At 40.4% G+C, this 22764-nt stretch overlaps 1 pseudogene; it reads right to left on the reverse strand.

Annotated features, from left to right (window-relative positions):
• LOC108411546 overlaps positions 1-22764 on the reverse strand; it is a 43878-nt pseudogene that overhangs the window by 1128 nt on the left and 19986 nt on the right.

Here is a 22764-nt window from a genome sequence, read left to right on the forward strand (position 1 = left end):
ACTCTCTCTCTCTCTCACTCACGTGTTCTTCTCTGCTGTTTATGATCACCAGGTCTGCTCCTCTTCCTCTGCAGTCCTGTCTGCTCTCACTCCAGGTCTTCTGTCCAGTAGAGATGAAATAAACACTGGTGCTGAAAAACTTCCAACCCTCCTGCACGGCCTTCGCTATAAATTAAACACACAGAACACACATGTACACACACTCAGACACAAGTATTGATACTCATTCTATATTAATAAAGTTCTCTGTATCTGGCTATTAAAAAGAAACAAAATTTACGGTAAATTCTGTAAGTTTGGTAATATTCTGGCCCAAAATGTGTGCGTGGATCAGATCTGATTGGCTAAAGTGAACTGCTTTAATCAATGAATGAAACAACCTCTGATGTCACTCCCACACTTTAGTCAGGGAACCAATAGATTCTGATTACACTGATAAATATTTTATGGCATCTTTATTTAAAAAAGAGTTTTTACAGTGTTCAGGAACTTTGGCTCTTCAGACATGGATCAAGTACCTTGAGGCTGAGAATGAAAATGTAAGTAGTGTTGTAATGTATGTTAACTAATCCAAAGTCCTTGACTGATCCATTCAGCTTTAAAAGTGTCAGATGAGCAGATGGTCTGACATTTATTTAATGGTGGTTTGGAAATGATGCCCCCTGTTTATGGTGACTTTTGATTATGTTTGAGTTTGAAATAATGCACAATGATGTAAACACTTTTATACCCCTCATGGTGCTTTGATGCTTGTTCTTAATGGCCATTTTGACTAGAACTCAAATGAAAAGGTGTTTTCTGACTTTTGCACCTTACTGTATTGACACAGATCACAATGATTTAAATGTGGTAATAACACAAATTGTTTGCTTAACATTTTGAATTTACTTAGTTACTCAAAAAAGATTTGCCCATCTTAAACTTTAGAGATGATCTGCTCACCCAAATTAGAGAATTTCTGAAGACAGTCTTTCTGATTCTGAAGCTGACGCGTCACCGAGGCGTAGCTGGTCTGTAACTGGTCTCTCTCTGCTGCCAGTTTGGTGTAACTGGTCTGTAACTGGTCTCTCTCTGCAGTCAGGTTGGTGTAGCTGGTTTGTAGCTGGTCTCTCTCTGCAGTCAGTTTGTTGAACTTGACCCACAGCACTGCGATGCCAGCCAGCAGGAGAACACACAGCAGCCCAAGACACACTGCAGCCAGTCTGTAGAATCCTGAAAACAGTACCAGTGAGTAGAAACAGTGTACACACATAATGTCTTGTGTCTTTGTTTAAACATGAAATATGAATTAAACTTCTGCTCAGATATGATTTGAATAATAAAAAAGAAAAGAGGTATTCATATCTCTGTTATTTCTGTGTATGTCTAACATGTGTAACATGATAAAGACCTGAGTCTTTAGGAGCTGGTACAATATTACTGAACAGAACAGATCTTGAATGGAAGAAGCAACAAAGCGAGCCTCTCTGAGGGGCTTGCAGGGGGCAGTGGAAGTCAGGCGCAGGTGCTTGATACGTTATTCTTCTTTCTAAGACAGCATAATGCTGTTAGCTTGGTAGGTCACCAGTTTGTAGATTACTAAGTAACACCTCAGCACTGCATCATGTCTACACAGCTTGCTTTCTAGTTGTAATTATTAGTTACAGTCATGTAAAGAAGTAAATCCACCTAATGATTTTTTTTGACATACAAAATTTCACTTTGTCGTCATTTTTAGTCTAAAAAACCAACGGATGTCATTTTTCTGTTGAAACAGTAAGTATACATCTAGGAATTTTTGCCCACTCCTCCATGCAGACTCCCTTCAACTGTGCTGTGTTTGGTCATGTGAAGATGATTTGTTTAAATCAACATTTTAATGTCCATGTATGAAACTTCCTTTTGTTCTCAGAGCACAAAGCTAAAGAAATGAGTGCAGTCTTCCCATTGATCAAACCACATGGATAAAAAAGTGAGTTTTCATCATTTATCATATTAAATTCAGGCTTTATTATTATATGACAGATTATATTATGATATTATCAAAACAGCAGAAAATCCAAATTTGATTAGCATGGAAGTGAATGCACAGTTAAATGTTCATCCTGACTATAACTTTACAAAGTGATACAAGATAGTTCAGTTTCTGGACATGAATGAGTTAAAGTTTTAAAAATGTATTATAATATTATAACACAACCAGCGTAACTTGAAAAGGCAAGAAATCACTTTTATAAAACTTTATACTGATGTCTGATTATCATAGAGCCTAAATGCCATTAGCTGGTCCATTAGTGTGTCAGGGAGCTACAGTGAGTGAGCCACACTGAGAGAGGCTCCCATTCTCACGTCATACACTTCTGCTTTCAAAGCCTCAGATTGCCATCAGTTATCAGCTGAATAGCTCCCTCTTGTGGTTGTTCAGAGCCACTTCCATTCATGCAGATTTCCTTAGTCTGCTCATGTGAGATGAAACCATGACTATATATGGTGATGAGTTTTCAGCCCTCTTTCTGTCTGGTTTATTTTTGTTTGCTAAATATTTAAAGTGGAAGTCCATCAGTTTTTTTTTTAAATTATGAAACTCCCCTTCAATAGTTACACTTTACTTCTTTCAGTGTTTTCATAAAGAGACGCTATTTATTTAGTAACGGCCTCTTTTCACTGATGTTATGTTTCTTAACTTAAAGTCCACATTTGTTTACTGCACTGGCTTTCTGGGATTGAGTGAACTGACGTGTGTTTCAGGGTCTCAAACTCATATTTGCTTTGGTGTTTCTAAGTGTTCTAGAGAGCAAACTGCTCTATACTGGATCACCTCTGTGTGATACAGTACAGTGCAAGATACACCGTCATATTAATCACATTAAGATCCCTCAGTACGAGAAATCTTCAATAAAAATGAGAATTCTATTGGTTACTCATTAAAGCTGGTTAACAAGACATTTTAATGTGGGCTTATAAGCACTATTTGTCATGGTGAAACAGGGTGAAGTGAAAAATCCAGTAAAGATTTAAACTGTGAGAGGTTTTGTCGTCTTTCTCAGCATTTTAATGTGTATTTTCTCAGCAGTTACTGCAGCTGAGTTCCTTTTGTTCCTCCTGGTCTTCTGCGTTCCTCTGGCATTGTTCCCTTTAAGGTCTTCATATAAATGCCCACCGCTATCTAAATTTCTTCTGTTGTCTACAGTAACTCCTGAATTTTCATACTGATCCTCCCTCATTTTCAAGCTGCTCTGACTGATATTAACTGTAACGACTCTGAAAACTGTAAATGTGACTCTGCGTGAGCTGCATGCCAGTTTAAAGCTGCTGCAGTTCCTGTGCTGAACCGTGATAGTAAACCACCTGTTCTAAATAAAGAAGATTGTGGTAGATAATGATATCAGCCAGAGATGTGAGACTGTGAGGGTGTCTGAGGTGTGTTAGTCACATGATTTGTGCTGTTCCTATAGTTTTGGAGCCGTATTTCACCCTTTTGTTAATGTCCCCACACAGTCATTATTGGATGTTCTACTCCACTGTGGTTAAGATGGTTCAATAGTAAACCATTCAGCACAGTTATTGAGCTCCCTTCTTCTTCTTTCGGGTGCTCCCTTTAGGGGTCACCACAGCAGATCATCTGTCTCCATCTTGCCCTATCCATTGCCTCCTCTACTTTCACACCAACCATGTCCTTGTCCACCTTCACTACATCCATAAACCTTCTCTGAGGTCTAGCTCTTCTCCTTCTACCCGGCAGCTCCATCTCCAACATTCTTTGCCCAATATATCCACTATTCCTCCTCAACACATGTCCAAACCATCTCAACCTGGCCTCTCTGGCTTTATCTCCAAACTGCTCCACCTTCACTGTCCCTCTGATCTGCTCATTTCTAATCTTGTCCAGCCTTGTCACTCCCAACGAAAATCTCAACATCTTCATCTCCACCACCTCCAGCTCAGCCTCCTGTCTTTTAGACAGAGCCACAGTCTCCAAACCATACATTATAGCAGGACGCACTACTGTCTTGTAAACCTTCCCTTTCACTCTTGCTGCTATCCTTCTGTCACACATCAGCCCTGACACCCGTCTCCACCCACTCCATCCTCTTCTTCACCTCTTTTCTACACTGTCCATTGCTCTGGATGGTTGACCCAAGATATTTGAAGTCATCCACCTTTACGACCTCTACTCCTTGCATCTTCACCTTTCCACCTGCCTCCCTCTCATTCACACACATGTATTCCGTCTTGTCTCTACTGACCTTCATTCCTCTCCTCTCCAGTGCAAACCTCCACCTCTCCAGTGCAAACCACCTGCTCTCTACTCTCACCACAGATTACAATGTCATCTGCAAACATCATGGTCCATGGAGCCTCCTGCCTGACCTCATCTGTCAACCTGTCCATCACCATTGCAAACAAGGGGCTCAAAGCTGATCCCTGATGTAGCCCTACCTTCACCTTGAAAGTTGAAGTTATTGAGCTCCCTACAATCCAAAATAAGAAAAAGTTGGGACAGTATGAAAAATGCAAATAAAAAAAAGTTTCTAAAGTTTTTGTTGGCTTGTATTTCACTACACACAAGATATTTCATGTTTTATAACTACGCTAACATCTATTCCTGCCATTTAGGCCTACAATACATTCCAACCAAAGTTGGAAGAGGGGCAGTTTAGGGCTATTTCACTGTGGGCTCAGGACAATGATCCAAAGCACAACTCAAAATCGACACAAAAACCCACGGTATCAGGGTTTTGCCATGGCCCAGTCCCCTGAACTAAACTCCTTTAAAACCTCTTAAGCATTATAGGAGAAGATTCAGAGCTGTTATTGTTGCACAGGCAGGCCGCACAAAGTATTAAATAAAGGGAGCACATGTGTGGCACACATATATTACCGGGTGCCAGAAGTTGTGGAGGGCACTGAATATACACTCACCGGCCACTTTATTAGGTATTAGGTATTAGGAAATAGGTATTTATTATTGCTAGTAAAAGGTTGGACCCCCTTTTGCCTTCAGAACTGCCTTAAATCTTCGTGGCACACTTTCAACAAGGTGTTGGAAACGTTCCTCAGAGATTTTGGTTGGTTATTTGAGTTCCTGTTGTCTTTCTATCATCTCAAACCAGTCTACCCATTCTCCTCTGACCTCTCATGTCAACAAGGCATTTTCGTCCACACAACTGCCGCTCACTGGATATCTTCTCTTTTTCAGACCGTTCTCTGTAAACCCTAGAGATGGTTGTGCGTGAAAATCCCAGTAGATCAGCAGTTTCTGAAGTACTCAGACCAGCCCGTCTGGCACCAACAACCACTGATGCTCGGTCTGCACTTCAGCAAGTTGTCTTGACCACCTCTACATGCCTAAATGCACTGAGTTGTGGCCATGTGATTGGCTGATTAGCTATTTGTAAAAGAAGATAAACTTACCTCTGAACTGAGGGTCTGCTGCATGTGAGCGAGAGGTTTTGCCCACTTGCTCAGCATTTATAATGCATGCGGTTCTGGAGGTTCATTTGTTGTTGGTTTTATGTCTTTCTTCATCCTTCTTGGCATACATGTCTTCATATAAACATCCACTGCTGTCTGAATTTCTTCTGTTGTCTGCAGTAAATCCTGAATTTGCATAAATATCCTGAATCTTTTCCATTCTGCTCTGACAGACTGGAGCAGAACTAATAAGTCTAATAAGTTAGAACTGATGAATTTGCTTGTGCTACTCGTTAGCAAGTCACTGCAGAGTCTCTGTGCTCATCTGTAAGTGTTAATGGTCTAAATTAAGGAGATTGTGTTAGATAGTGAGGCTGACCACATATATGAGACTGTGATGGTCTTTGAGATGTGTGAGTCACATGGTACAAGTGTGAAAGCAACTTGATGTAAATGTTTTCCTTTAGTTTGTTTTCCAAAATTCAACTCCTGGCAATGTCCTCACTTATATTCTTATATAATTATGTTCTTATGAGTTTCATTGTTGAGTTTGTAGCCCTGTGCATATTGGATTCAGTTCATATTAGTTTTCCTTTATTATTTGACCTGCCTAGTAAATTATACAGCAACATGGAGAACATTTAGATAAGATAGCACAACACGTCTGAGCACCAGATCAGCCGGCCTTAGTGTCATGTAGCTTAGTGACGTCAAATTGATGCACAGTAGCTTCAGCTCTCATGTAGCAATATTAGTAATATAGCTCTTTACAACCTCGTAATTCAGAGGTTCCAGTGGTAGTCGGGAGAAAAATGTACACAGGACAAAACGAATCAGATTCAGAATATTTTTATTTAACACAGAGTAAGACAGAGGCGACCCGGAGTTCCTAATATGGGCATAATGAGGTCTACAAAATGACACACAGCGACTGTGGTCTATGGCAGAAGCAGCCCAGTGGCAAGGTAACTTTTGGCTGCTGCAGCTTAGCGACATCAACACTTAACCCATTTTTCATCCATAACATGGCAAGAGAGTCACATTTATCATACCTCCCTACTTAAAAAAAATCATAGACCCCATTAAAAGTGTCTATTGGCTCCTGGTGGTTTGCATTATTGGCATCAACAGAGAAACATTTCTATAGTAAAAATGATGGGTCATGATTTATTGCTCATTGTATTTTGATCATAATCATATCTCTACTTGAATTCTTTGCACACAAACATTCTGAAGGAAATTTATGCAAATGTTTATAATAAAAAGCAAAAAGAAGCAACATTGAAACTGTGTAAAATTATCTGATTTCTATGAAAGATGTGGTTAAAAATAATTAAAGTTGTTAAAATCGTGACATTATGAACTATAGATCATAGAAAAGTACAACAGACTGAACATTACCACCAGAGGGCAGACTAACCCATTGTGCCTCTGTCATCTGAAGTACAACTCAAAGTTTTTGTGCCACAGCGACGATATGCTGGATCATAAATTCAGGAGGTTTAACTGCAATAGAGGATCACATGGTCAGAACTGACCTACTGACCCCTGATGGATCTCAGACTTCTCAAATGTTACTGCAGTCATGTGACCCTCCTCTTTAGCACAACAGTATCTGGACACGAGGGCTCCAATTTCATACTGAGGACTCAATTATAGACACTAAGAAACAGTGACTGTGTGTTTAGACTCTTAACGTATTAAAGCTAATATACATCATCTGAGTGGACAGCAAAGCACTTTTTAGGTCATTCTGGATCTGCTAAATGCTGTAAATGTAAATCAGTGATCACAGCTCTCCTCCTGAAGATCTACTTTCCTGCAGAGTTTAGTTCTAACCTACGTCTGTTGCTGCACCCGTTACCCAACATTACTGCATCTGATCTAGTCGGTCAGAGAATTCTGAAGAAGTCCATTAGTGGGAGCAGGTGTGACAGACTGTGGTTGGAACTACAGTCCATATCAAAGTAGATCTCCAAGACCATTTTATTAGTCAGTATCACTTTACCACTAAATGCTTTTCTCACAGATCCACTGCTCTTGGATAGAACATGGCATGTCATTCCAGCCCTTCTTATATTCAGAAATCTCAACACAGTCCTCATTATTCTTATCATCATTTGGTTCTCCTTCACCCCAGAACCTGAAAGCCAGAGAATCAGAATCAGTGTCTGATCAGTGCTCACTGTTAGCATGCCTTTATTTATCAGCTAGAAGGTACAGTTAGTACTTGAGAAGGTGGGTTTAATCAGTTAGCCACTAAATCTGCTTCCTACCCAGTGGTCAGTGCTGTGCCGTCTTCCCATTTCTAATTTCTGTAATATGCAACTTGCATCAGACTAAAGGTTCTAAAGGTGAAGTTTAGTTTAGCAACCAGTAGATTCTGTAACCAGAGAACATCAGACTCAGAGGACTGAGTCTCACTGTTCATTCTGTGAGCAACAGACTCATGAGTACATTATTTCTTAGAGATCTGAATGTTATAACAATGATTTTACCTGACAGTACCTGCAGAATTTCACATTAAACAGTTTTAACCCTACTTCACCTACTGTTACAATGTTGATATGGTAGCACAGACAGTCTCTGTACATGGGAAGCCCAAAGTAAAAGACCATGGAGTTCATTCCTAGAATAAATGTACAACAACAGAAGCAATAAAGATGGTTTAACTGCTCAAAATATTCTGCCTGCTTTCTAATAATATCAATGTATCATTAAAACACTCTTTTTTCACAGATCCATCTTTGCCTGTAAGAGCACAGTCTGTCATTCCAGACCTTCATTTCTACAGGACCCAGAATCTCACCGCAATCTTCATTCCCTTGGTTATTTGGTTCTCCATCCATCCAGTACCTGAAACCCAGAGAATCTGAATCGGTCAAAGCATTTTCAGTCTTTAGAGAGTGCCATGCAAACACCTTCCCTTATTTTTCAGTAATCATCACTGAGTTATTTTCATTTTATGTTACAGAGATGCAGTTTCTTGGTAGACAGGGTTAATTTCTCCTCTAATACAAGCTGGTACATTACATAATCCTGTCCTGGTTTATATATCCTGGCATATTGCTTCATTCAGATTTCCTAAAGCAGGTGTGGAAAGTGCTTTTTTCCCCATTTATATCTTACCTTTGATGACTTATATGAATATGAAAGTAAGCAGTTCACGGATCATAACCGACGGGAAGATGCTTTTTTTTTTCTTCTTTTTTTTCTTTTTACACACAGCTGACATTTTACACTTGGATTAGCAAAAAGGCATCCTCTGTCAAGTATCAGATCTTGCTTTAACTGATTCCATTTGGCACATCCTTTCAATATATGATATTTATAGATATTTTCTTATTACTGGCCACAGGGGCCTTTTATTGGCTTGGGCAAATGGGATACAAGCCATAAAACCAATGGGATCAGCATGTTGTGTGCTTGTGTTCTCGCATGTTTGTCATTCCAAGGTATTTGGTCAAGACTTTATTATCATATTATTAAATGAATAGAACTGCACGTACAGGACGGTCCGCTTTTGTTAAAATGAGCCGCTGAAACCAAACATATTAATGTGCTGTTTCATCTGATGAATGTTTTATTCATCTGAATGACTTTGTTTCAAAATGATACATGATGGTGATGACTGGACAACTGAACACCACAAAATATCAGGAATTTTAAAATGAAAACATTGCCACTAACACATTCATGATTTATTGCCATGTATGTTAGATGAGCTCTTAGCTTTATTAATTGTATTGGACATGGACAATTTATCACACAGCTGCATGTTTAGCATTCACATGAACTTTATGCAGTGAAGTTATTCTGATTAAAAAACTGTAAAATGTACAAAAAGATGTTTGTTTCATGCATTTTCATACTTTTAAAAGTAAATCAAGTCTGAAAACAAACATTAAAGAGAAAACTACCCAGAAACCTCCACAACTAAATGTAATAGCAAAATATTCAGTATTTAATGTATCCACCTTTTCCTTTAATACAACTTCCATTCCGTTCAGGAGACTCACTTTCAGTCTGCAAGGACATTTTTCCACACCTCCACAGTTCAGTCTTAGAAGTTGGTTGAACCCCCCCCCCATATCATTTTGAGGCTAATGGTTTCAGTATGACCGACTCCAAAATCCAGGACAGACTGAACTGTCAGTAACATTAAAGCTTGATCTTTTAAAGCTATTTGAAGGATCTTATAAACATGTCATCATCTTTAAACTAACACAATTGTAGAATTTTTAAATGATTAAATATTCTATTCTAGGAGTTTGCAGCACTTTCAATCTCCGACTTTCCTATCCTGTTTCTCTTCTACCTTACAAAATAATAAGCAAAAAGGTAAAATGTAAATAAAAGAGTGAGTTATGAATTAAATACAAATGAGCTGTTATTCACTTACATCCTGGTGACCATTCAGATAAATATTCCCTTACAGATCCAAACAAACTGCTGATATTCACTGATATTTGTTGTCATTTATTCTAACACGCCTCAGTTAAAAATACTTTTCTCACAAATCCAAACAAACTGGGAATTACAGGGATAATCAGCCCAGTTCTTCAGAGGATCAGACCCCTCGCCAATTACGACACAGTTCTCTACTGAGTTACCATTGGGTTCACTATGTCCCCAGAACCTGAAAGAGAGAATCAGAGAACCCACTGTTTTTATCAGAGCAGTGAGGAGTGACGGCCATTAACTACACCATCAACAGAGTTCAGCTCAGTGGTCTGTTACCCAGTGGTGGTCAGTGCTGATCCGTCCACCCATTTCCAGACTCCCTCCCTTTCTCTGTCGTTCAGACCAATCCAAGCTCGACTGCTGCACAGAGTGTTAAAGATGAACTCCTGCAATTGAGACAAGAATGAGCTGAAGAAAGTTTCCTTTTCTACTCTCTCTCTCTCTCTCTCTCTCTCTCGCACTCACGTGTTCTTCTCTGCTGTTTATGATCACCAGGTCTGCTCCTCTTCTTCTGCAGTCCTGTCCGCTCTCACTCCAGCTCTTCTGTGCAGTAGAGATGAAATAAACACTGGTGCTGAAAAACTTCCAACCCTCCTGCACGGCCTTCGCTATAAATAAAACACACAGAACACACATGTACACACACTCAGACACTCAGATCAAAGTATTGATACTCATTCTATATTGGTAAAGTTCACCGCATCTGGCTTAAAAGAAAATACAATAGCTTATATACTATACAATACTAGCTAAAGTTAACTGCTTTAATCAATGGAGTAGCTGCTTATGCTCCTTGGAACCACCGGTGGTTCCAAAACACACTTCGTCATATTCTTCATAACTTCCATATTTCATAAGCTCTATTCAAAAGGTTTGTGTTGTATGAGAGCTGTAACCGTCTTTTTTCCAGTCAAATAGACGGGTGATGTAACTTTAAGCCCTTACAATAGAAGAAGCTGAACATGTTTTGTTTCTACTGAAAGCCGACCCATTTTTTCATAAACCTGGGCTATAAACTATAAACAGATTGCGTCTCTTCAGACTCAGTAAAAATAATTTTTATAAAATAATACAAAGATCGTCTAAGATTATTGGCTTTCAGAAGTAAACTGTAAGCATTTACTAATATGTGTGATCATAAAACACACTTTCTGTTAATTTAACGGGAGTTTTAGAATTAAATAAATAAATAAAATAAACAACTGCAGTTTTTTTTTCATTTTTTCAATAATTTGAGCATTTGATTTGGTCATGTAAATTTGAACAAACCAAAATATACCCCACCGCATAAGAGCTTAAACAACCTCTGGTGTCACTTCCACACTTTGGTCAGGAAATAAATAGGTTCTGCAGGAGGATCATCAGTTATAGTATATATACAGTTATAGTATATTATAACGATCTCAATCTGTTTTTCAACAGGTTTGATCACTCACCCACCCCTCCCACTACACAGACATCTCTGCTGAAACCCTCCTGTCTGGCACTTCCAGCATGCTGCTCTACCCCCTCTCTCACAACCACCCCCAGCACAACAACTTTCAGCTCACACCCACCCCCACTGGTTCTTCTGCTGGTTGTCGTAACACCCCGTTCACACATTTCAACACCCAGCACCCCCCCTGCTCCAGTCTGACCTTCACAATGGCCCAGGTGAGAAATGAGCTCAGGAAGATCAAGGTGAGGAAGGCTACAGGGCCGGATGGCATCAGTGCCAGGCTCCTCAAGTCCTGTGCAGATCAGCTGTGCGGGATAGTGGAGCACATTTTTAACACAAGCCTGAAGCTGGGGAGAGTACCACAACTGTGGAAAACATCTTGTGTGGTGCCATTGCCAAAAACACAGCACCCAAAAGACCTCAGCAGCTACAGGCCGGTGGCACTGACGTCACACCTGATGAAGACACTGGAGAGGCTGGTCCTTAGACAACTCCGCCCTATGGTGAGCTCATCTATGGACCCACTTCAGTTTGCCTACCAACCTGGCATCGGGGTGGATGATGCCATCATCTACCTGCACTGTGGGAATCATGTTCTTTGATTTCTCCAGTGCTTTCAACACCATACAGCCTGGGCTCCTGAAGGACAAGCTGGAACAGGCAGGGGTGGGCCATCACCTAACACACTGGATCCTGGACTACCTCACCAACCATCCACAGTATGTGAGGACAAGGGACTGTGTGTCCAACATGGTGGTCTGTAACACAGGGGCCCCACAGGGGACGGTGTTAGCACCGTTCCTCTTCACCCTGTACACTGCAGACTTCATGTACAACTCACCAAACTGCCACCTACAGAAGTTCTCTGATGACTCAGCGATCGTCGGCCGCATCACAAATGAGGACGAAAGAGAGTACAGAGAACTGATTCAGGACTTTGTGGACTGGTGTCTGCGGAATCACCTACAGATCAATGCAGGGAAGACCAAAGAACTGGTGGTGGATTTCCGCAGGCGCACACATCCCCCTCCAGCAGTGAACATCCAGGGAACGGACATTGAAAGAGTGGACTCTTATAAGTACTTGGGTGTGCACCTTAACTGTAAACTGGACTGGTCAGACAACACAGCTGCACTTTACAGGAAGGGACAGAGCAGACTCTACCTGCTCAGGAGACTGAGGTCATTTGGAGTGCAGGGGCCACTCCTCAGGACCTTTTTCGACACAGTGGTGGCATCAGCCATTTTCTATGGAGTGGTCTGCTGGGGCGGCAGCATCTCCACTGCAGACAGGAAGAAACTGGACAAACTGATCCGGAGGGCCGGCTCGGTCCTAGGGACTCCTCTAGACCCAGTGCAGGCGGTGGGAGAAAGGAGGATCCTGAACAAGCTAGCATTCATGCTGGAGAACGACTCCCACCCCATGCGTGAGACTCTGGTAGCACTGGGCAGTTCCTTTAGTGACCGGTTCCTTCACCCCAAGTGTGTGAAGGAGCGCTATCGCAGGTCCTTCCTTCCTGCTGCTGTGAGACTGTTCAACCAGCACTGCTCCCAGTAGACCACACACACAATACAATATACACTTACATTCAGAATGCGAACATTTTTCATTGTGCAATATTCAATACAGATTTCTATGCAACTCTTTTTTTATTTTATTTTATTTTATTACTATCCTTATTTTGTTGTAAATAGTCTAGAGATTTAGCTTTAATTTTTATTATTTATAAAGTTGATTTAGTTTATAGACGTATAACGTATAACGTATAAAGGTTTATACGTTTCCCATTTCTATTACTGAGTGCCTTACTCCTGTTACTCTGCTGCTGCTGTAATACTGTGAATTTCCCCACTGTGGGACTAATAAAGGATTATCTTATCTTATTGGACTTCATTGTAATCCTGTTTTTCTAATGTTGTACTGGTTTTGTTGCAGTAATGATTTGGGATTTTTTCCTCTTATGGCCTCTTTTACAGGACAATTTACCACTGTCTCCTCCTATCAGCGCTCGGGACTCCTGATCCCTGACTGTGTCCCTCTCACTCACCTGAATCAGTTTCTAGTAATCAGTGTGAGGTATTGTTTTGCTGAGCTCTCGTTTGTTCCCAATTTTCTTATTTCTTTCCCCGACTATTCTTCCTGTTTTCATCTCACCCTCTGGAGCTGATTTCAGTTTGATGAATAGATTTAATATTGACTTTGTACGATGACTTTGGGAAACTGCGCATGCACTCTCAGTTCTTTGGCATCACAAACATATAGTTTTAAATGTGAACTATTAAAAACATAATAGACGTGCAAAATCAGACACAACAGAGCTTTTCCTGGATAACATGCAGAGTGATTATACTACATAAGCAGTGATTATGTTGCATAAGCAGATCTGTGGTATTGTTAAGATGCTAGATGGTTGCTATGGTATTTTAGACAGATATTAGGTGGTTGCTAAGAGGTTGTAATAGTATTTAAGGTTGCTAAGTGGTTGCTAAGGTATCCATTGTCGTTGCTATAGTATTGCAGTCACTTGATAGGTGTTTCTGAGCCCATGCAGTGATTTCCACTGGAGAATCACGTCTGTTTTTTTATGCAGGGCCAAAAGATCATGGCCCTCATGCATGGCCCAAGATCCAGGCAATACTGGTTTTTGGTCTTGTCACTTGCATTTAGAGATGATGCAAAGCAAAAGTTGTTTGCTTTGTTCTTTGTTGTTTCTCCCCATCCAGTCTTTAACAGAATGGTGAACCCCTTCTCATGTTTACTTCTGAGAGACTCCGCCTCTCTGGGATGCTTTTTATAACCAATCATGATACTGATCTGTTGTCAATTAACCACCAGGTGTTTTTTTAGCATTACACAACTTTACCAGCCTTTTGTTACCCCCGTCCCAACTTTTTTGGAAAGTGTTGTTGGGATCAAATTCAAAATTTCTCAGTTTCAACATTTGATATGTTGCCCTTGTTCAATTGTCAATTAAATGTAGGGTTTAAATGATTTGTACATCACTGCATTTTGTGTTTACTTACATTTGTGTCCCAACTTTTTTGGAAATGGGGTTGTAGTTACCCATTGCGACTTTGGCTAATTAACTTGATAACTTGAAATTAGGGACTGTATTTTTTTTTTATCATTTTGTCATTTGAATAACTGAATTGTAAATGTATAATCCTGGCCCTGGGGCTCTGCTGTCCTGGAAAGTGTAGCTCCTTCCATTTTATTAGCCAGTCATCTCCCTAACTTAGCACAGCATGTACTAACAGAAAATAAAATGTGGGATTTTTTTAACAACAACTTTTATATTTTTGTTAATTGTTTTGTTAGTCAGTTTGTGATAACTGTAACTGTATGCCATCCATATGTCATTTCATTATTTAATACCAAACCTTCACTGTGTACATGGCCTTTATATTCAGTTACTGTTACAGTGTTTTCTAATATGTTAAGGTAATTCTGCATTAAAATGTTCAGAACACAAAGAAGTTCAACTTTTGCATAATTGTATTATTATTATTATTACTGCCAAGCTAGTGTGTTTTCACTTTCCATGACTCTACCTTACACTCAGATATTGCTCAGCTATAAATATTGCTCAGAATAGTGACGACCGGCAGTTTATCTGTAATAATATGACCAATAATTTTCCCAATAATTAATGACTTTTTTGATTTTAAGAATGTGTGCTCTCTTGATCATATGGCAAATGCTTAAATGGTTACATTTGCACCACCAGGCAACACAGTAAAGCTGGCAGTACATTTCAAGGGAAAAAGACATTATGAAGCAAAATGTTGTGTTTTTGGCCACAATGAAGGTTTGAGTTTGTACAGTATTCAAGCAAAATCACATTCTATTGTAGTTTATAATTAATATAGTTTCAGGTGTTTTACGTCATGTACACATAATTTGTAACTGTACTCTCTGCTGTTCTACACTGCACTTAGTCACTGATCCCTACTTGGAATCTGCTAAAACGTACCAGCACAAGACACTAATACACCACCACCACATCAGTGTTACTGTAGTGCTGAGAATGATCCACCACCCTAATAGTACCTGCTCTGTGAGGGTCCATGGGAGTCCTGACCACTGAAGAACAGGGTAACAGAGTATCAGAGAAACAGATGGACTACAGTCTGTAACTGTAGAACTACAAAGTGCAGCTATACAGTAAGTGGAGCTGATAAAATGGACAGTGAGTGTAGAAACGAGGAGGTGGTCATAATGTCATGCCTGATCAGTGTGATGTTCAGGTGATGTTTGCTAGTAGGGAATGCATTATGTGAAAATGCTTTGTAATGAATCATTTTTGTGATTATATTATATGGTATCTTTATTTTACAAAGAAAGTTTTTACAATGTTCAGGAACTCTACTGGCTTTTCAGACTTGTATCGAGTACCCTGTACCTGAAAATGTTAGGAGTGTTGTGATGTATTTTAACTAATCCATAGTTTTAACTGAACTATTAAGCTTAAAAGTTTCAGCTTACCAAAAGAAGAGAGTTTCTCCATTTTATTTTTTACACTGATATAACTTGACTGTAACTGGTCTCTCTCTATAGCCAGGCTGGTGTAGCTGGTCTGTAACTGGTCTCTCTCTATAGTCAGGTTGGTGTTACTGGTCTGTAACTGGTCTCTCTCTGCAGTGAAATTGATCCACAGCACTGCGATAGCAGCCAGCAGGAGAACACACAGCAGCCCCAGACACACTGCAGCCAGTCTGTACCATCTTCTGTCTGCAGTGCTCGTTCCTGAAAGCAGATACAAGCATGTACAAGTTTTTCAGTGTGTGAAATAATTATTCAGATGTTAAACAAAAAGGATAAAGCTTATGGATTAGTAGAGGTTGTCCTTGTGTGATAGAGTGAAAGGCCTTATGCTGTAGTGCTGCTGCTGAGTTAGTCAGATGAGACGTTAAATCAATTTTCAAATGATACACCAACATGACATGAAATGTTAGGGTTTTTACACCCATGTAAATAAAACCCAAAGACTGGTGCTATCAGGGTGTACGAAGTTCAAAATGTATAATTTGTATATATTTCACAAATATGTAAAATATATTCTATGTATATATTTCCCCATGTATTAAAATAAAAACATTTTAAAATATATTTTTAAATATGTCATAGTGTTTGGAGTGTATTTCAGCATGGACTGCAATGTATTTAAAATGTATTTTAAATATATAAAAGTATATGTCCATATATTTTTCCATGTGGGTGAACTAAAGACAAGATATCAAACATACAGTATCTTTAATCATCAACTGCATCTGCTGTAAGTGAGTATTCTGCTTTCAGATCTGGTGATGCCGAGGCTTACAGCTCAGCCAGGGTAAACCTGAAAAAAGGGATTAGGAAAGCCAAACACACCTACAAACTGTCTGTTGAAGAGAACTTCCACAACTCTGACCCCCGGCGCATGTGGAAGGGCATTCAGGCAATCACCGGCTATAGGCCTCCATCCCTGACCCCCCCAGCCAGCAGTGTCTCTCTCCCAGATGAGCTTAATCAGTTCTATGCTTGTTTCGACCAGAGGAATGACCAACACAGCACATGGAGTGGTCTTCCCCACAATGAAAGCCCCCTCACACTTTCCTCTGATAATGTGCAGTCTGTACTGAGCAGGGTGCATGCACGCAAAGCTGCTGGTCCAGATGGCGTTCCTGGACGTGTCCTCAGAGCGTGCGTTGGACGGTTAGCCAAGGTCTTCACCGATATCTTCAACCTATCACTGGCCCAGGCTGCTGTTCCTGCATGCTGGAAGATATCCACCATCATACCGGTGCCAAAGTGCTCATCTGCTGCATGTCCTAATGACTTCCGCCCAGTCGCACTCACCCCCATTGTGATGAAGTGCTTTGAGAAACTGGTCCTCAGCCACCAAGACAGTGCTTCCACCATCCCTGGACTCCCCCAGTTTGCATACCATGCAAACAAGTTGACTGAGGATGCAATTTCCACTGCTCTTCACTCTGCCCTCACCCATCTGGATGAAAGGAACACCTACATCCGCATGCTGTTCATCGACCTCAGCTCTGCTTTTAACACGGTTATCCCGACTAGGCTGGTCACCAAGCTCAGCGACCTGGGAATCAGCACCCCCATGTGTAACTGGGTTTTGGAATTCCTGACAGACCGACCCCAGTCCGTGAGATTGGGCAGTCATATGTCTACCACCATCACCCTGAACACTGGTGTGCTGCAAGGCTGTGTGCTGAGCCCTCTGCTCTTCTCCCTGTTCACCCATGATTGTGTTCCTCTGCACACATCTAACATCTTCATCAAGTTTGCAGACGACACCACTGTGGTTGGCCACATCAGGAACAATGATGAATCGGCCTACAGGGAGGAGATCCAGCACCTGACCTCCTGGTGCACCACCAACAACCTCATCCTGAGCACAGACAAAACCAAAGAACTCAAAGAACTTATTGTGGACTATCGGAAAACCAAGGGTTGCACACACTCTCCTGTCTACATCAACGGAGCAGAGGTAGAACGTGTGTCCAGCTTTAGGTTCCTGGGAATCCACATCTCGGCAGACCTTTCATGGTCCTTCAACACCTCCCATCTCATCAAGAAGGCACAGCAGCGTCTTTACTTCCTGAGGAGACTAAAACAAGACCGGCTGTCTCCTCAGATCCTCACAAATTTTTACAGATGCACCATCGAGAGCATACTGACCAACTGTGTGACCGTGTGGTACAGTAGCTCCACTGTGGCGGAGAGGAAATCCCTGCAGAGGATAGTAAGGACTGCTCAGCGCATCACAGGCATGCAGCTCCCTGCCATCAAAGACATTCACCACCAGCGCTGTGTGCGCAGAGCACACAGCATCATTAAGGACCCCTCTCACCCCAACCACAAACTGTTCAACCTACTTCCATCCGGGAGGAGATACAAGAGCATCCGTTTTCTATCTATCTATCTATCTATCTAGCTATCTATCTATCTATCTATCTATCTATCTGTTCCTCCAGAGGGATATACGTTTGAGTTGCAAGAACTGAATGTCAGTCAAGAGCTTTGAGAAAATAGGCTAAAAGTGAACTGTTAGAGAAAACCGCTTATGTACGGTGTAGCTGTGGCCAACAACATGTAGTTAATAAAACACCACTTAGCCTGGGGTTCTTTTAGTAGCAATGAATCCTACAATATCAATTTACTTGCGCAAAGTTTTCATGTGAGCTAAAGAATGAAGCTCTTATACTGGATTGTTCCTGTGTGATACAGCACAATGCAAATTAAACCTGCTAGTTATGATGTAATGTGTTATGTTTTGAGATATAAATCAGACTTATTTATGATACAAGAAAGCTTGACAAAAAAAATCATTCCATTTGGTCGGTGATTAAAGTTGGTTAATGTGTAGGCCAATAGCATTATTTTGCATGTTAATACATGAACAAGTGAAAAACCCCAATAAAGACTTACTTCTGTACTGAGGATCTGCTGTAGGTGCGTGAGAGCTTTTGTCCACTTCCTCACTATTTTTAATGTGTATGTTCTCTGCAGTTACTGTACCGAAGTTTCTTCTGTTGCTCCTCGTCTGATGAGTTTTTGTGTCATCCTCGTTGGCATAAATGTCTTCATATGAGTGTCCACTGTTGTCTGAATTTCTTCTGTTGTTTGCAGGGATTCCTGAATTTGCATAAATATCCTCCATCATTTCCATTCTGCTCTGACTGATATTAACTTTAATAACTGTAAAAGTGACTCTGTATATCAGGTCAATCCTACTACTGGTAGCAAGTCACAGCAGAGTATCTGTGCTTAACTGTGGTAATAATCAGTCTTCTTTAAACTAACAACGCTGTGTTAGATAGTGACACTGGCCACAGATGTGAGATGCTGATGACGTTTGAGATGCATTAGTCACATGGTACATGTGGAGAAGCTTCTTGACGCAAAAGTTTTTTTTTTTGTTTGTCAGCTTAATTCAACCTCTTGGTTGGTCTTCACTCATGAGGATATTCTTATGCAGAGAGTTGAGAGTTGGGTTTGCAGCTCTATACATGCAAAAACAAACTATAACATTTGCTTTTTGCTTTGTCCTGCCTGGTAAGTTATATAGCAACTTTCTAGAGAATGGGGAAGAGCTCCATAAACCCGAAACTAAAAGCCACATTAACATTTTCAAATCATATTTGAAATCGCTGGTGAAATCGAACAGAAACAGCATAAACGGTTTGAAGTGTTTGGTTCAAATAACTCACAAAAACATTGTTCCAGCCATGCACTTATCTCTACAACGAGGAGCTTTTCAATTACAATTGCTAGTAAACACTATTATAAAATTGTAACACTGAACATGTGGGTAATGTTCAGTGGGTAAACTGGGTGTCAATTTCCTAAATCACAAATATGATATCAGACAAAATCAAAGCCAACATAGTTATAATGCTTATAGAGAGTTGAGAGTATCTGTATGTGAGTATGTGAGACATCACACACAGACTTTTTGTATCTTCAGATTCATGGCCTACCAGGAGCTGCGATTAACACCTCTGCCTTAGAAGGTTTTGAGATGTTGAGCAGCCATGTACTCATGATCATACTAATGTATTTTGTAGTTTGTTAGAACTCTGAAAACAGAAGATATATTTTAAACATTTATAATATATTTTGATGTAAAGTTTATTGTGTCTAAATGCTGTTATTGTGCATTATTGTGACAGTTGCACATAAACCATGTGCACAAAGCTGTCTGTGAAAACTGTTTTCTCACCAGTTTTTCTCACACCACTTCCTAGCCACAAAATTTCATAAGTGTCCTTGTTCCTGTTAACTGCTAGTTACTTGTCTCACACACACACACACACACACACATACATATATATATATATATATATATATATATATATATATATATATATAATATATATATATTTTTTTTTCAAAAAGAAATATAGGAAAAGGAAAAAAAACTTCTTTACATTTATTGCAAATCAATATGTTACGATTGGCCCCTTCCAGTCATCCATGTGCTCTTGTTCTTGTTCACTTTCCAGTCCTGTCCATGTGCCTTTGTTGTGTTTACCTCCTGGTCCTGCCCCCTTGTTTTCAGACTCCGCCCCTGATTGTTTCCACCTGTTTTCCACCTGTGTTGTGTTTTCTGCCATTATCCTTGTATTTAAGCCCTTTGTTTTCCCCTGTGCGGTCGCTGGTCTTTGTATGTAATGTACTCTGTGTTGGTTCATTGAACTTGGACTGTCTTGAGTATGACCCTGGATTTGCCCTGAATAAATCTTGCTTGTCTCCGCACATGCATCCGCCTCATCATTGCTCCACATTACAGAGAGACCAGCCGCCAAAGGATGCAGTGAGAAAGCAAAGTATGTGGTTGTTCCGTTGGGACGAAACTCCATCTGTTTCCAAGCAGCCCGAGTTAGACGTGTCTCAACCAAACCGGAGACAGCAAATCCCCTGGCGCTGCGGGTACTGTTGTGAGAAAGTCCACCCCATATGTTATGTTCAGCAGTGCCCTGGTCAAATCAAGCATAGAATTGATAAAGCTTGTCTGAGAGAGAGGCTTTGCTAGCTGGAGGGATCAGTGGGGAAGGTCTGTAGTATGGATGCCCTTCCACATGCGGTGGGGGTCAGAGTTGTGGAAGTGCTTCTCAACAGTTAGTTTGTAGGCATGTTTGACTTTCCTAATGCCATTCTTCAGGTCTGGCCTCGCTGAGCTGAAAGCCCCAGCATTACCAGATCTGAAAGCAGCATCACATGCCTTCAGCAGTAGTCAAACCTCAGCATTCATCCAAGATTTCTGATAAGGGAAGATTTTCTGATGCTTGACAGAGGTGACATTATGAAAACAATAGATATTTTAATATATTGGTTTTTGCAAATCTGATGAGTGGCACATACTTGGGGAGCAGAAATAATGAAATGTGATCAGACTGACCCAGGTGGGGGAGGGGGACAGCCTTGTATGCGTCTGCAATGCTTGTGTAGACATGATCTGGAGTTTTGTCTCCTCTGGTCGGGAAGGAAACATTCTGGTGGAATTTTGGCAACACGGATCGCTCAGATCTACTTTCATAGTAAGTCCCAATTCAGACACACTCCCTGACTTTCCAGCTGAATATGCAGACCTTCTAGAGGTCTTTGGTAAGGGGAATGCGACTAAATCATCTCACCGTCCCTGTGACTGTACAACTAATCTAGTTTCATTTTGATCCTTGTAGATGAACAAGTGAGTCAACATTTCTAAAAGTGTTTTTAATGTGTCTGAATGCTGTTTTTTTAATGGGACAGTTGCACATGGTTTTAACTCAGCATGTTCGTCTTTGTGGAGAGGTGTAAACTGTTTTCCCAGAAGTTCTTGTCAGCCCCTCTTTGCTCAATAGCCACATTTTTTCATAACATTTCACCCACAGAGAGCCAACAGTGTTACTTGTTAACTGCTTGTTTCTTGTACTGTAGTGTATACACACATACACATACACACCCACAAACACACACTGGCCACTTTATTAGGTACACCTTGCTAGTAAAAGGTTGGACTCCCTCCTGCCTTCAGAACTGCCTTAATTCTTCATGGCAGACTTTCAACAATGTGTTGGAAACCTTCCTCAGAGATTCTGTTTATTTATTTGAGTTGCTGTTGCCTTTCTATCATCTCGAACCAGTCTGCCCATTCTCCTCTGACCTCTCACATCAACAAGGCATTTTCTTTTTTTTATTTTTTTATTTATTTTTTTTTTCTTTTATTGCTTTTTAAAAGGTATTACAACACAGATACAAAATAAAACTTTCACAGACAATAGTACTAAAGCAACAATAACAGAGCAAAAGCTATAGATTCCAATTCTCAGGAATTCAACCGGGTACTGCCGATGTAAATACTAAAAATAGCTAGTAGAGGGCAGGGACTCAGATTATTAAACACTGTTGAAAGAGTAGAATATATCTCCCCAATTTGCGACAAGACCAAAACATATGAGAGAGGGTCCCCTGGTCCTCGTCGCAGCAAGGACAGGTTGGTTTAACCTCCAGATAAATTTGTGCTGATTTAGCATTGCATAGATGAGCTCTATGAATAACTTTCAGTTGCATTATGTTTAGTCTTGCACAAGAGGATGAGGAGTTAACTCTAGCCAAAGCTTCAGTCCACCACCATTCCTCCAACTCAAGACCTAACTCCGCTTCCCATTTAGTCTTGGTCTCAGAAATCTTTGCTTTATTAAAAGACAAAATCTTATTATAAAAAAATAGAAATAAGCTTTCCCTCAGTTTTCACAGTAAAAAAGTCCTCCCAGGGGAGAGCTGGGGGACATTCCGGAAACTTGGGAAAAAGGGACTGTGCACAGTGACAAACTTGGAAAAATCTAAAAAGGTCTGTTCTAGGGAGCCTAAATTTCAAATCAAATCAAATCAAATTTATTTATATAGTGCTTTTTACAACGGATGTTGTCACAAAGCAGCTTTACAGAATTTCGGAAAAAGACAAAGTTTCAACAGGA

The sequence above is a fragment of the Pygocentrus nattereri genome, chromosome 22 (genome assembly GCF_015220715.1).
Source record: "Pygocentrus nattereri isolate fPygNat1 chromosome 22, fPygNat1.pri, whole genome shotgun sequence".
Taxonomy (NCBI): domain Eukaryota; kingdom Metazoa; phylum Chordata; class Actinopteri; order Characiformes; family Serrasalmidae; genus Pygocentrus; species Pygocentrus nattereri.